Raw genomic sequence first — 16824 nt, 5'->3', positions numbered from 1 at the left:
AGTAATCATATTAAGAAACGTAAGCAAGCCTACAACATTTTGAATAAAAAATGCGTAGAGTGACAGTTATTAGACATATACATAAATCTGATGTAGGTATAATTGCAAGCAATCTGTTTGACATTTCACTGATAGTGTAATGGTGAACGGGAAGGACTAGGAAGCATGGTGAATTTATAGTAACGGTTCGGAACACCTTGAAAGACAAAATTTTTTCTGTTATATTTTGTTATTTATTCGAATTATTTGGCGTTATTTGTGAGTCTATAGTCACTGTGCCTATTATCCTCAATGATTCCCTTTGTGTGCATGGCAATTAGCAGGATGGGTATATTACCTATACTAACGGAATGTGGGAATTCCAGTAGCATATCTGTTGTTTCTGCAGTTTGCTCCCACCTCCAGTTCCATTCGTGGTGGCCTTTCTGTCTTCAGCTATGGCTGTCCTCAGCCAATTGAAAAGTATGAATGCCACATGACACGAATGCAGCGCATTTTCTGCAGAAATACGAAACTGCCAAGACACCTAAGTGATAATTTCATACTTTCTGGGATATGATTAGCGCTCTCGCAACTCATTTGTGTTTATGTGGACATACTTATACAGTAGACACTCAAGATGATAAAATTTGTAGGTTTATTAGATTACAAGACACAAACTGTTTCACTGTTTCGAAAAAGCGTATCGAAACATTACATTGTACTGTTTCATTTGTTTCGAAACAGTTACGTGTTTCAGTTTACCCATCTCTAGAATACAGGAACCACAGACTCACAGCTACACGTGCAAGGCTGAAGTACAGTGAGAAGTGCCTGAAACTAAACGTGGCAGTTCGTGATGGGAAAATAAAACATCAGCAAAAGTATCAAAAGAAGCGAGTGCACGAGAAGACGACTGAAATTTTACGCAAACTGTTTTCAAGAATGCAGATAAACTGCTTGCTGAGTGGAAAGAAACAACCAAAGTGGCAATTCAGTTACTCTGCATGCTGTAGCTAGGAAGTGTTATTTGCTAGGACACTATATCGTGGCAGTTTTGGGTGGGGAGTGTTTTGAACTGTAGTTCCGTAACATACCGGTAGAGGTCGGGCCACCTACCACTGCCAACAGCAGCAAACAATTGCGCTGTAGCCACTAACAAATGCTGTGTGAACTCCTCTTTGCTTTGTGCTGTGGATTGCTGATTTTTTTTCTTATTTTGAAATAAAAATACTAATCCTGGTGCCTAAAGGGTTTTCAATACGACTCTCGCAATAAGAAAAGGGACATACGATCACTGTGACAGCTAAGTCAGGTCTGCTTTCGTGAAAGTGTTTTGTAGTTAATGGAAGCTCAGTCATCAGTATAGTCCAAATTTGACCATTTGTATGTGTTCTCATTCGGTGAACTGAATATAGACAGGAGTGTTACACATGGCTCTGTTGAAGACCGTGTAGTGCGGCCGCACGCTAACGCAGTTATTTGTTATGGTAGATGGTTTGTTTTGTGTATGGAACCAGCTACCGCACTGTGATTTTGATACACCGATCACAGCTAATCAGTTGTCTGCTGCATTCAACATGATGGGTAGAGTAAGACATAGGCACAAAAACCTGTGTGGAAAGGTGAGAAACTCTTACTTTCAAAATCCGCAGTACGAAGATAACCGCATCTGGGTGTTTTCAGAGGTCCTACTTTTATTTATATTAATGAGAAGCCACTTTCTGGCTGACGGAATACGACTTCCGTGTGGGAAAACTTAATTAAATTGTTGCAGAAAGGAATAGCCTTGGCTGAAGGAGCTAAAGTCTGGCTGATGTAAGTTAGTAAATTGTAAAAATATTCGATCGATAAAGAATATTTGAATCTGTCTATTGTGTTAGCTCCCTCACTGATCCAAGTCACTCCTCATCTCAATCATTTATGTTGCGATTTGTACAAATGGTTCAAATGGCTCTAAGCACTATGGAAATTAACATCTGAGGTCTTCACTCCCCTAGACTTAGAAACTACTTAAACCTAACTAACCTAAGGACATCACACACATCCATGCCCGAGGCAGGATTCGAACCTGCGACCGTAGCAGGCGGCCAGTTCCAGACTGAAGCGCGTAGAACCGCTCTTCCACAGCGGCCGGCCCGATTTGTACATGTTCTACGAAAAAGCAACCGAGGTTAACGGCGGATTGTTAGTCACGAACAATCTGACAGTGCCCTTTCATTAATTACTTCTCCAACTGAGTGTACAAACACTGCTGAGGTATTTATTCCTATCATTTCTCGGCTGTATGCAATTAAAACTACCCGGGTCTGGTCGACTTCAGCTTCCGAAAAATTTAGTCTGCCAACCTACTCAGTGGCAAATACCCTGCAAATTTCTAAATAAACTACATTAGGATGTGTTTTTATTAAATTGCCGTATAAAAACATGGAATTTCCTGCGACACACCACATTGCGCCCATCTTAGTAAAATTATCCGTTATCAATGTAGATTGCCTCCATGTTGCGGCTGTTGACAAAATATCGACATCCCCCCCAGAATATACTGATATACAATAAAGCGCCAAAGAAACTAGTATAGGCATGGGTAATCAAATACGGAGTATGTCAACAGGCAGAATAAGGCGCTGCGGTCGGCAACGCCTATATAAGACAAGTGTCTGGCGCAGTAGTTAGATCGGTTACTGCTGCTACAATAATAGGTTATCAAGATTTAAATGAGTTTGAGCATGGTGTTATAGTCGGCGCACGAGCGATGAGAGAGAGCATCTCCGAGGTAGCGACGAAATTGGGATTTTTCCCGAACGACCATTTCATTTCACGAGTGTACTATGAATATCACGAATCCGGTGAAACATCAAATCTCAGACATCGCTGCGGCCGGAAAAATATTCTGCAAGAATGGGGCAAACGACAAGTGAAGAGAATCGTTCGTAGTGACAGAACTGCAACACTTCCGCATATTGCTGCAGATTTCAGGCTGGGCCATCAACAAGTGTCAGCGTGCGAACCATTCAACGAAACATCATCGATATGGGCTTTCGGAGGCGAAGATTCCCTCGTGTACCCTTGATGACTGCACGACAAAGCTTTACGTCTCGCCAGGGCCGTCGACACCGCCTTTGGATTGTTGATGACTGGAAAGATGTTACCTGGGGCTTGTGCAGTTGGAGTGATGTGGGACCCCTGATACGTCTAGATACGACTAACAGGTGACACGTACGTAAGCATCCTGTCTGATAACTCGCATCCTTTCATGTCCACTGTGCATCCCGACGGACTTGGGCAATTCCAGCAGGACAATGCGACGCCACACGTCCAGAATTGTTACAGAGCTGCTCCAGGAACACACTTCTGAATTTAAACACTTCCGCTGTCCACCTAACTCCCCAGACATGAACATTACTAAGCATATCTGGGATCCCTTGCAACGTGCTGTTCCGAAGAGATCTCTACCCTCTTACTCTTACGAATTTATGGACAGCCCTGCAGGATTCATTGTGTTAATTCCCTCCAGCTGTACTCCAGACATTAATAGAGTCCAGGCCACGTCGTGCTGCGGCTCTTCTGCGATGCTCTCGGGAGCGGGCGTTACACGATATTAGGCAGGTGTAGCAGTTTCTTTGACTCTTCGGTGTAATACGAGGGTGCAGCTCTCCATGATAATATGACTGGACAGGTCCTCTGCCTGAATGAAACAACTGGTGAATTCCCAATAACACGTGGGCTTAAACAAGGATGCGTTCTTGCACCAACATTATTTGCATTGTATCTGGCAGCTATGCTTTACGAGACATCCGTAAACAATGCAGGAATAGAACTAAAGTACAGGCTCGATGGAGGATCATTCAACCAGTTCAGACTCCATTCAAAAGGTTCACCAGTTCCACTCGTGTGACAGAGCAGCAGTATGCTGGTGACAATGCTTCTCCAGCTCATTCACCTGCAGAGTTGCAGCTGTCAGTTGATTCCTTCAGCAGGGCGTACGAATGATTTGGTTTCTCCATGAATATTCCAAAGACGAAGGTGTTGGCGCAGCCAACTCCTGGCTCCTCCGTTCCTGACTTCAGCATATCCATTTATGATACACCCTTGGCACAGGTGGACCATTTCTTCTACCTAGGAAGCATACTGTCATCTAACTGCTCATCTGGAAAAGAGATGGAGCATAGACTACGTGCTGCCCATGTAGCATTTGGACGTTTTACGAAGCGTGTCTTCCTGAATAAAGACCTAACACTGTACACCAAACTGATGGTGTACAAAGCTGTAGTCATTTCCATCCTGCTATACGGTTGCGAAACCTGGACGTTATATTGCTGTGATCTGAAGAAACTAGAACGCTTCAACCAACAGAAGCTAAGATATATCATGAACCTGAAATGGGATGACTTCATATCCAACACGGCTGTTCTTGAGAAAGCAAAAATTTATAGAATGGAAGCTCTTACCATTGGACATCAACTCAGATGGGTCGGACATGTCCAGCGGATGAAAAATGACAGACACGCCAAATGCTGTACGGCGAAGTGAGCACAGGTAAAAGGCAACGAGGTGCCCCTCTCAAACGTTGTAAGGACCAGTACAAGAAAAATCTGATAACTTTAACATCGATCCGATTAACTGGTCCACAATAGCAGAAGACCGAAGTCGCTGGCGCTCAGTTACCTCAAATGCTCTTCAAAACTAAGCTGGAACGTCGAAGAATGAGAATGACTAACGCCGGAGACGTAAACTCCTCCAGGCTCAGCCACGTCCTCCACCTTCCATCAGCTGTAATGTCTGTGGCCGCCTGTTCCACACTAGTATTGGATTGCTAAGCCATCAACGACACTTCCACGCCTGAAACGTGACAAAGAAAATCTCAGGAGAGAATTGAAACTTTGATACGAGTATCAGCCGACGACGATGGTGAGTCAAATGAAAACCTTACAATTTTTTTAATTATTATTTATTGTGCAGAAGTGGTACAAGGCTATATCACTTTTCAACATAATCTCCCCCACGCTCAATGCAAGTCCTCCACCGCTTACAAAGTGCATAAATTCCTTTAGAAAAAAATTCGTAGTCCGTGCAACCACTCGTGCACCGCGTACTTTTGATTAGATTAGATTTACTTTCATTCCAATTGATCCGTAGTGAGGAGGTCCTCCAGGATGTGGAACATGTCAGAAAAACAACAATACATGACAAATATTTACAACTAAAACAAATAAGCTAATGTACCATTCCACAGGTCCCAAGTGGAATGATCGTCATTTTTTAATGAACACTAAGAGTCATTTTACAAATACTATTGCACTGAATTTAAAATAAAAAAGTTTTTTATTTATTTATAAGGTAAGAAACATGTAATACAACTACTGTAATACTTATTTACAATGAACACATTACTGCACTGAAATGGTGCAGAAGTTAGATTATACTTACACACAAGCGCACACACACACACACACACACACACACACACACACACACACACAATTTTCAGTGAACACATTACTGCACTGAAATTGTGCAGAAGTTATGTTGTACTTATATACAAATCAGTTGGTTTTCCTAAGAAATTCATCAATGGAGTAGAAGGAGTTGGCCACCAATAAATCCTTTAGGCTTCTCTTAAACTGAATTTCATTGGTTGTTAAGCTTTTTATGGCTGCTGGCAAGTTATTGAAAATGTGTGTTCCTGAATAATGCACACCTTTTTGTACAAGACTAAGTGACTTTAAATCCTTGTGAAGATTATTCTTATTTCTAGTATTGATTCCATGAATTGAGCTGTTGGTTTGAAAAAGTGATATATTTTTAATGACAAATTTCATTAAGGAATAAATATATTGGGAAGCTGTAGTTAGTATCCCTAGTTCCCTAAACAGGCTTCTGCAGGATGTTCTTGAGTTCACACCACATATAATTCTTACTGCACGTTTTTGTGCCCGGAAAACTTTAGCTTGGCTTGATGAATTACCCCAGAAAATAATCCCATATGACATTATGGAATGAAAGTAAGCATAGTATGCCAGCTTTTTCATTTTTATATCCCCTATGTCTGACAAAATTCGCATTGCAAACAGAGATTTGTTAAGACGCTTCAGCAGTTCTGTGGTGTGCTCCTCCCAGTTGAATTTATTATCAAGCTGTAATCCCAAGAATTTAACACCGTCCACTTCTTCTATCTTCTTGTCATCATATGTTAGACATATACTCTTGGGACACCCCTTACAAGTTCTGAACTGCATGTAGTGTGTTTTTTCAAAGTTTAGTGACAAAGAATTGGCTAGGAACCAGTGATTAATGTCCACAAATATTTTATTGGCTGATCTTTCTAAGACTTCACTTGATTTGCTATTTATTGCAATGTTTGTATCATCAGCAAACAAAACAAACTTGGCATCTGGTAATGTTACTGATGAAAGGTCATTGATATACACAAGAAAAAGTAAGGGCCCCAAAATGGAACATTGTGGGACCCCACATGTAATTAGTTCCCAGTTGGATGATGCCTGATAGCTTGATACATGTCTCTTTCCTAATAACACCCTTTGTTTCCTGCCAGAGATATAAGATTTGAACCATTTTGCAGCATTTCCTGTTACACTATAATATTCTAGTTTACTTAAAAGGATATTGTGATTTACACAGTCAAATGCCTTTGACAGATCACAAAATATACCAGTTGCCTGCAATTTTTTGTCTAATGAATTAAGTACATTTTCACTGTAAGTGTAGATAGCCTTCTCAATATCAGAACCTTTTAGAAATCCAAACTGTGACTTTGACAGTATGTTATTTGAGATAAGATGGTTATAAAGACGACTGTACATTACTTTTTCGAAAATTTTTGAGAATGCTGGCAACAGTGAAATTGGACGGAAATTTGATGCTATTTCTTTATCTCCCTTCTTAAACAGTGGCTTAACTTCAGCATATTTCAGCCATTCGGGAAATATTCCACTGATAAACGACTGGTTACACAGATAGCTTAATATGTTACTTAGCTCAGAATCACATTCTTTAATTAACTTTGTTGATATTTCATCATACCCACTAGATGTTTTTGATTTTAAAGATTTTATGATGGACGTTATTTCTGTTGGGGTAGTGAGGGTCAAATTCATATTATGGAAGTTACTTGAAATGTCTGGTCTAAGGTAATCCATAGCAGCATCTACCGAACCTGACAACCCCATCTTTTCAGTAACAGTTATAAAATGTTTGTTAAAAAGTTCTGCAACACTATACACATCTGTCACCAATGCATCATTTACTCTTAATGCTATTTGTTCCTCTTCATGTCTGGTTCTACCGGTCTCCTCCTTCACTATATCCCATATTGTCTTTATTTTGTTATCTGATATGACTATCTTTTCCTTGTAATATATTTGCTTTGACATCCGTATTACAGTCTTTAATATTTTGCAGTATTTCTTATAATGTGCTATAGCATCAACATTGGAAATGTTTCGGATTGACAGATACAGTTTTCTTTTTGTTTTACAAGATACCCCTATTCCTCGAGTAATCCATGGCTTCTTTGTAGACATTGCTCTAACCTTGGTAAGTTTTGGGGGAAAGCAGTGTTCAAATAAGGTAAGCACTTTATTAGCAAAAATGTTATATTTTTCATTCATGCCATGAGCACTGTAAACATCAGTCCAGTGAATGTCTCTGAGGAGTGTCCTAAAATAATCAATTTTTGGCTTACTGATTACCCTCTTGAGCTCAGATTTAACAGATTTTATATCCTGTTCAGTATTAACATTTAACAGAAGGAACTGCATGTCATGGTCTGAGAGGCCATTGACTATTGGTTTTGTAATATAATTTTGTTCATTTGACTTTTCTATAAAGATATTATCAATGGCTGTTTGTGAGCAAGTGGTTATCCTAGTGGGGAACTTTACTGTGGGAATTAAGTTGAATGATAGTGTTACTAACTCAAATAAGTTCTTATTCGGAGAGTCTTTAAGGAAATCTACATTGAAATCACCAGCAACCACTATTTCTTTGTTTTTGGTTATTAAATGGGCCAGTACAGCTTCAAGGTGGTTTACAAACAGATTAAAGTTACCTGCAGGTGCTCGATATACACTTAATATTATGAAAGATTTTTTGTGAAAATCTAATTCTGTTGCACATGCTTCCATATGCTGTTCTAGGCAAAATTTATGAATATCTATGTTCTTAAATTTATGACAGTTCCTGATGAATGTGGCAACTCCTCCTTTCTCCATTTCTGATCTACAAAAGTGAGATGCTAACCTAAACCCTGTAACACTTAAAAGTTCTATACCAGTGGTCACATGATGTTCAGAGAGGCAGATTATGTCAGCTGGGTTTGAAGACTCTAATTCATCTATGCAGATAGTTAATTCATTAATTTTATTTCTCAGTCCTCGAATATTTTGATGCAATAAAGATAGCTGACATTTCACATTGACTGACTTAAAATTGGGTGGAGTTAAAATATCTGCTGACAGTTGAAAATTCTTAACCAATGGCTGTTTATGCTGATGTAATAAGCTGGAATTATGTTTTTTGATTTCTTTCTCAAACTGAAGGTTTGTCTCAGTTCTAACCTCTCTTAAAATTTGTTTTCTTTCTGTCCTCCCTACCCTAAAAAAGGGTCTTTTCTGAATCCTATAACCACTGGTATTTTACCACTCATGACAGTGCCTCCCCCCTATTTCCCCAGCCAATTTACCCTTCCCCTTCCTGTTGAGGTGAAGGCCATGCCTAGTATAATCCCACCTACTGATAGAATCAACATGAACCACACCAATGTGTGACCCCGCACCCGACATGAGCAGCCGCTCCAGCTCCAAATTAACTCTCTTGACAGAAGAGTTCAAATGAGGTCGGTCATGGCGCCCAAGAACAGATACAAACTCAACACTGGTATGCCTCGATGCTGATGCAATCTTCGCCAGGTCACACTCTATGCTGTACCCAGGATCTCTGTCAATACTGTTACCTGCCCCACCCACTATAACCACGGTGTCTTCCTTAGTGAAATCTTTGCAAAGTGATCCTAAATCCTCTGTCACCTGCTCCAGACCAGCACTAGGTTTAAAAAAATTGGTGACCTGGTATTCTGATCCTAGTTCATCCTGCAAGAGTTGGCCAACACATCTTCCATGGGAACTACCTAACAACAACACTTTCTTTCTCTTTACTGATTTCCCTACATTCTTACTTTTCAATTTGCTGCTGAAAGTTTGTTGTGCCCTGTCTACACCTGTAACTGCTTGAGGCTCACCAGCTTCTAACTGAAGCAACAGGTCAAATCTATTTTCCACATTCACCATAAAGCTGTCAGACAAAGTTCTAGGCCTGTTCCTCCTGTTGCCTGTTGCCACTTCCCACCTCTCTTTACCCTTCTCCCTCCTTAACCTGTCAAGATCTCCCCTGGCCTTGTCTAACTCAGCCTGAAGGGCAGCAATTTTCCCCTCCTGTTCCAGTATCTTCCTATCTCTACTACAAATCCTACAAAACCACTGATGAGTCTCATTTACTTCCCCTATTCCCACGCCACTACAGTCACCCACATGGAAAAAACTACAGCACCCATCACACCAAAGCCCCGACCTAACAATTCTACGGCAAGTCAAGCACTTTTCACTCATGATAAACGTAATAATTTATTAAGAATAAGTCAGTTAAATTACAGATAAACACGAAAATATGGTTACACAAATTTGGCCTATACGCAACTGTGTGTAAACAAAAACAAAAGTGCAAAGTTTCTGAAACAAGAAGTTAAACTTTACGCTACTTTCCGGAAATGCTAGTTAAATAATGAAGAGGTACGCTAAGTTAAATTGCTGGAGAGAGCAAGGAACAACTAAACGAAATTCTATAGATTTGCTGCAGCAGAACGTAAACAGAAAATACGACTGTACGGTCTTTTCGCGTTTTCTGCTATATTACGTAAAGAGAAATGAAACCTTTAATGGTACACTTAAACGGCACACTAATACACTTATTTACCACGTAATCAGTACTAATCTGTGTGTTTTATAATCTAAAATAACTTATCTTTACGAGAACACCAAACCTCGCGCTAGTCGCTTGGCTGCAGGGCTGCCAACAATCCTCCCATTGCGTCTTTGAGTGGTCCAAACATACGGAAATCACTCGGGGCAAGGACTGGTGAGTATGGTGGATGAGGAAGACACTCAAAATGCAGGTCTGTGATTGTTGCAACTGTTGTACGGGCAGTGTGGGGCCTTGCATTGTCATGTTGCAAAAGGACACCTGCTGACAGCAATCCACGTCGCTTTGATTTGATTGCGGGCCGCAGATGATTTTTTAGGAGATCTGTGTATGATGCACTAGTGTCAGTGGTCCCTCTAGGCACGTAATGCTTCAAAATGACGCCTTTTCGTCCCAGAAGAGAGTCAGCATAGCTTTCCCTGCTGATGGTTCTGTTCGAAACGTCTTTGGTTTTGGTGATGAGGAATGGCGCCATTCCTTGCTCGCTCTCCGTTTCCGGTTGGTGGAAGTGATCCCAGGTTTCGTCCCCAGTAACGATTCTTGCAAGGAAGCCATAACATTCTCGTTCAAAGCGCCGAAGAAGTTCTTCACAAGCATCAACACGTCGTTATCACATTTGAGGAGTCAGCTGCCGTGGCACCCATCTTGCAGACACTTTGTGAAACTGGAGCACATCATGCACAATGTGGTGTGCTGAACCATGACTAATCTGTAAACATGCTGCAATGTCATTCAGTGTTACTCGGCGGTTTTCCTTCACTATGGCTTCAACTGCTGCAATGTTCTTTGGAGTCTCATGTCGTTGTGCCTGACCTGGACGAGGAGCATCTTGCACTTTAGTCTCACCATTCGCGAACTTCCTAATCCATTCGTAGACTTGCTGCTGTGACAAACATGCATCACCGTACTGAACCTTCATTCGTCGATGAATTTCAATAGGTTTCACACCTTCACTACGCAAAAACCGAACAACAGAATGCTGTTCTTCCCTAGTGCAAGTCGCAAGTGGGGCGGCCATCTTTATGCTGACACTGCGACGGTATGTGTGCATCTGCACTGTGCTGCCACCTACAGGCCATTATGCACACTGTTTGTAGCACGCTTACCAACTTACAGGATAACGACGCGAAATTTCGATTTATTACAAATGTAAGGTTTTCATTTGACTCATCCTCGTATGTTCGTTTTGTGCCGTTTTTGTGTAAATGAGTTTTTTCGTAAAAATACACAATTATTTGAATATATTTTTGTGTGGTAGTAATGTAAACTTGCCAAAGTGAACTGTTTCATTGAAACTGCTGGTGGAACTTTCATGGCTATTTTAAACATAGGGGTGTGTCGGAGCGCATTTAGGATAAAACACGAAAAAATGACCAGGGTAGCTAAGGGTTAACGTAAGAAGTACTACAGGGGCGGCAGCCTGGCGGAACAGGTGGCCCCCACAGGCGCCTGCGAGACAAGGTGGTGAGGAGGTAAGCGACCACCTGTTGGCGGCGCGCGTGACCTGGAGTGGCGCCCGCTAAGAGCATGTGTCTGACAGCGCTGCTCGCGGCAGCCAACGAGCACTTTCTGGAGCCGCTTCCACGCAGCAGCTAAGGCCGGTATCACATTATCAAATTTCTTTTTCAAAGATTTGATCAAATATTCCGTCAAATATATTTGACAAAGCTCTTTGACGTAGCGCTAGAAGGGGCATTACACTGTCATATTTTTCGTCAAAGTTCAAGATGGCTGACAACAACAACTTGCTATTAACCGCAGCAGTTGCATGTACCACAATTGCACTGTGTGCATATGCGGAAGAGAAGCGGGGGGAAAGAAAGGAAACATACCTGAGTGAAGCCGTGGGTTTTACGACGACACGATAAAAGCACTCAACAAGATTTGTTACGTGAGCTTGTAGTGGAGTACGCCAAGTCGTACATCAATTACTTAAGAATGGATGAGCATACATTTCTGTATGTGCTGAATGAAGTGTATCCCCATATCACAAAGCACAATATTCACTTAAGAACTGCTACATCTGCAGAAGACAGGCTCACTGTAACACTAAGATTCCTTACTACAGGAGAGGGTTAGGTTAGGTGAGTTGTCCAATCTTCGTAATCTAATTTTGTATTCAGCGTGCCTCACGTTGTAAAGCGCCTCATCAGCTTCATACATCTCAATTTTGCAGTAGTTGGCGTACACCAATTGTATTTACCGGCAATGTTTATAAAAACACTACAGACGACAGAATGCATCGATGCTAGCGCTCCATGTGGTAACATGTCACATTGCAGTGAACAGAAGACAAGCGACTTCTTTGATCAGAACTACTGCGAGGCCCTAGATTTGATCAAATATTGGACGACATTTGACAAAGTTCCCTACTACACCATCAAATATCTTTGACAAAGATATTGGACAAAGAAATTTGATAGTGTAATACCGGCCTAACTAGCTTTCGCTGGTGAGGTTTGGTTTACGGAGCTGAGGCCGTGACTCATTGTATTTAACTGCAGTTTGCCACTCCGCATACTGATGGCCCCCATACAACGGTCAAGCTTATTTGTCGAATTTACTGTTTGATACCCGCGGGTTTGTCAAACAAGCAAGCAAGCAAACGTGCAAATCGTGTTTGACAAACTTATCCTCAGACTTCAAGAAGCATGTAATCTCCTATTTCGAAAAAAGGAGGCGCTGACTGGCGTTAATATTACGTAACCACCACAATTTGGCATAAAATGACAATCTGCAGAACGATCATTACACACAATTTTTATTTCTTTGTTTTGATCACAAACTTCTGTAACAGAATTACCTCATTAGGATGCACTTCAAGTCATAACACGTAAAAATAACGCGAGTTACATGTTATGACTTGTTGCAGTGCAGACGAATGAGATTCTGAAGATGGCTATTGCACAGCTAAAGCCTGTAATTCTACTCACAAAACTTCGTGATTAAGACAAAAAAATTGAGTGTAATAAGACTTGGCTACATTGTGCTGACAAATTATTGGGTAGGACGGAAAAAATTAATGGGTAGAAGGACGGAAAAATTAATTGGTAGAAGGTTGACTCCAGGAAGAACTGTTTCGTTCCCAGGGAAATGTAGGCACACGTGAGGCAATACTGACACTATCACTTACCTTAGAAAGTAGGCGAAAAAGGCAAGCCTGCTTTAATATCATTTGTACAGAGTGAGAAAGCTTTTTCACAATGTTGACTGGAATATATTCCTTGAAATTTTGAAGAGAGCAGAGGTAAAATACAAGGAGCGATAGCTTATATACAACTTATAGAGAAGCCACATGGTAGATTTTAGAATCAAACTACATTAAACGGAAGCTGTAATTGAGAAGGTAGTGAGACAGGATTGGAGCCTATCCCCGATGTTACTCAATCCGTACAGTGAGTTAGTAGCAAAGGAAACCAAAGAAAAATTTTGAGACGAAACTGAAGTTCAGAAGGACGAAACAAACTTTGAGGTTTGCCGATGACACTGTAATTCTGTCACTGACAGCAAACGACTGTCAACAGCAGTTCAACGGCATGGAATGTGTCCTGACAGGACTGTTTATGGCCGATGTACGAGGGACATGAAATATAAATGTCCAATGACAAGGAAAGCATTTCTGGTGCAGCAGGACAATTTGAGACAAGAGCAGGATAGAGTAGGGGCTTTGAAATGTGTTGTTACATAATTTGCCCCTCTACTCTTCAGAACTCTTCCGTAAATATGGGGAGACACTGAATAGGAATGGGGGGACAAATTTGTGGCACGACTTGGGTGAAAGAAAGAATTGGTTGATAGGACATTCTGAGACATGAGGGAATATTCAATGATGGAGGGAAGAGTGAGTAGGTAGATAGTGGGAGAATGGTTGCAGAGGAGGTCATTCATGACGTCGTCGGTGACTTGGTGTGCACCCGTTCTCCCACTTTCTACCAACTAGTGCGAGGGCTAAAAATTATAGGAGGAGACCAATCTTGACTACAGTAAGCACGTTCAAATGGATCTACACAGCAGTAGTTATTGAAGATAGTATGGAAAGACGTAGCAAGCGTCCTCAGAGTGAGGACCACAACAATAATCTCACCTTTCAAACAATTGTGAAGCCGTGAATATCATGTCACGAATCATTTTGATATTAATCGAAACGACTAAAAATGCAGACAAACCATTTCTTGTATTGCCTATAGCCCTATGTATGAAGAAGAAAAAAGAAACTCAATGGTGATCTAGGGAATGGTTGAAATTGAGAGAGAAATACTGTGTGTATCAAAAAATGATCATCCGATTTTAAAAAATCGTAATTATGTTATTTTAGATATGCGCATGAACAACAAACTGTTGGAAAGAGTGATCTCTACAGTTTTACTTGGTTCCCGCTAAGTGGTAGCAGTAGTGTGTGCCCACTTCAGTTATTTATATCTACAAATTCCTCTATGGAGTAGGAGTTGTCATTCAGAAATTCTTTTAATTTCTTCTTAAATACTTGTTGGTTATCTGTCAGACTTTTGATACTATTTGGTAAGTGACCAAAGACTTTAGTGGCAGTATAATTCACCCCTCTCTGTTTCAAAGTTAGATTTAATCTTTAATAGTGAAGATCATCCTTTCTCCTAGTGTTGTAGTTATGCACACTGCTATTACTTATAATAACAAATTTCATATGAGAGTATATATACTGAGAAGCTACTGTGAATATCCCTAGATCCTTAAATAAATGTCTGCAGGATGATCTTGGGTGGACTCCACCTATTATTCTGATTACACGCTTTTGTGCAATAAATACTTTATTCCTCAGTGATGAATAACCAATGGCACCCCATACCGTCACACCGGGTGATACGCCAGTATGGCGATGACAAATACATGTTCCAATGTTCGTTCACCGCGATCTCACCAAACACGGATGCGACCATCATGATGCTGTAAACATAACCTGGATTCATCCGAAAAAATGAGGTTTTGCCATTCTTGCACCCAGGTTCGTCGTTGAGTATACCATCGCAGGCGCTCCTGTCTGATGCAGCGTCAAGAGTAACCGCAACCATGGTCTCCGAGCTGATAGTTCATGCTGCTGCAAACGTCGTTCGTCTGTTCGTGCCGGCGGTTGCTTGCAGGGATCGAGACGTGGCTGCACGATCCGTTACAGCCATGCGGATAAGATGCCTGTCATCTCGACTGCAAGTGATACAAGGCCGTTGGGATCCAGCACGGCGTTCCGTATTACCCTCCTGAACCCACCGATTCCGTATTCTGCTAACAGTCACTGGATCTCGACCAACGCGAACAGCAGTGTCGCGATACGATAAACCGCAATCGCGATAGGCTAAATCTGACCTTTATCAAAGTCGGAAACGTGATAGTACGCATTTCTCCTCGTTATACGAGGCATCACAACAACGTTTCACCAGGCAACGCCGGTCAACTGCTGTTTGTGTATGAGAAATTGGTTGGAAACTTTCCTCATATCAGCACGTTGTAGGAGTCGCCACCGGCGCCAACCTTGTGTGAATGCTCTGAAAAGCTAATCATTTGCATATCACAGCATCTTCTTCCTGTCGGTTAAATTGCGCGTTTGTAGCACGTTATCTTCGTAGTGTAGCAATTTTAATGGCGAGTAGTGTACTTGCAAGTTCGACGCTTTACGGGTGAAGTAATTCGAAAAAAAGCCTAGATTTATGGCGAAACAATCCTCAGTTTTTACAGCACCGTAACACTTGCTCACACTCCGCTGATTGTAGAGACTGGGGCATCATTATAGTAACGTTTTTGGGCAGAACTTCACACTCACCACACTGCTGCCTGTGAATTTGTTCTCAAGAACAAAGGACCGTCGTTCTACTAGCATAGATGAGATTAAAGGCGTGTCGCTGTGTAATCTTGAACCTATTCGAAAGATAAAGAGTTCCGGAAGTGCTTCAGATACTGCAGAAAGTGCTGGCATAAGAGAATCTATACATATTACGGAATAGTGCAGTGCCCGCTGCTTCCGTCGTCTAGATTATACGGCCTGCGCAATTTCTTTTTATTTAATCAGTTTTTACGTTTTTAACAAAATGCAACACCTCGGCTTTTCACGCCAATTAAGGCCGTACAAGCATGGCCTTTTCCGAATGTACTTCTGACCAAAATGCGTTTCTGGTAGCTGGACTCTTACGTTTTTGTTCTTGATGCCTTTTGCGTTCTTGGGGATGGATGTCCATAGCAACTTTCATCCGCTAACAATAGTTTCTTTACATCCAAACGAGAATGAAATACCTGTTTTCATAAATTCAAAGACTTTAAATGAAACTAAATTCTTTCTTAAAAATTTTCCTCCCCTACTGCACCCCCTTAGAGGGTTGAATTTCCAGTAGCACTGACATTTTTTATTTCCAACCGAGAAGTCTAATACCAGTCGCCATAAATGTAGGCTTAAAAATCCTTTAATATTTCGTTAGTAATTATTTATTTAAAAAACTTTCACCGCCATTTTACTCTTAGTGGTTGAATTTCCAAAAATGCTGAAACAAGTTTTTTTATTTTGTGACAGAAAATAAATTCCGATTTTCGTAGTTCTAGCTTCAAATTTGCCTTCATAGCGACATACTTTCAAAAAGCCTTTCATCCCCCACTTGACATCGTTAGGAGTGGAATTTCGGTCAATCCCTTCTTAAATGTTGCGTATTGTATAAGGTACACACCACCTCCTTATTTCAAGTTCCGTGTGTGGATGATATTGCCTTTTATACTGAAGCGCCAAAGAAACTGGTACAGGCAGATAGATGTAAACAGGCAGAATACGGCGCTGCGGTCGGCATCGTCTATATAAAACGACAAATGTCTGGCCCAGTTGTTGGATTTAAGTGAGTT

The sequence above is a fragment of the Schistocerca piceifrons genome, chromosome 10 (assembly GCF_021461385.2).
Source record: "Schistocerca piceifrons isolate TAMUIC-IGC-003096 chromosome 10, iqSchPice1.1, whole genome shotgun sequence".
In the NCBI taxonomy this organism is placed as follows: Eukaryota; Metazoa; Arthropoda; class Insecta; order Orthoptera; family Acrididae; genus Schistocerca; species Schistocerca piceifrons.
The sequence above is the reverse complement of the archived record's forward strand: the minus strand, read 5'-3'. Positions refer to the sequence as shown.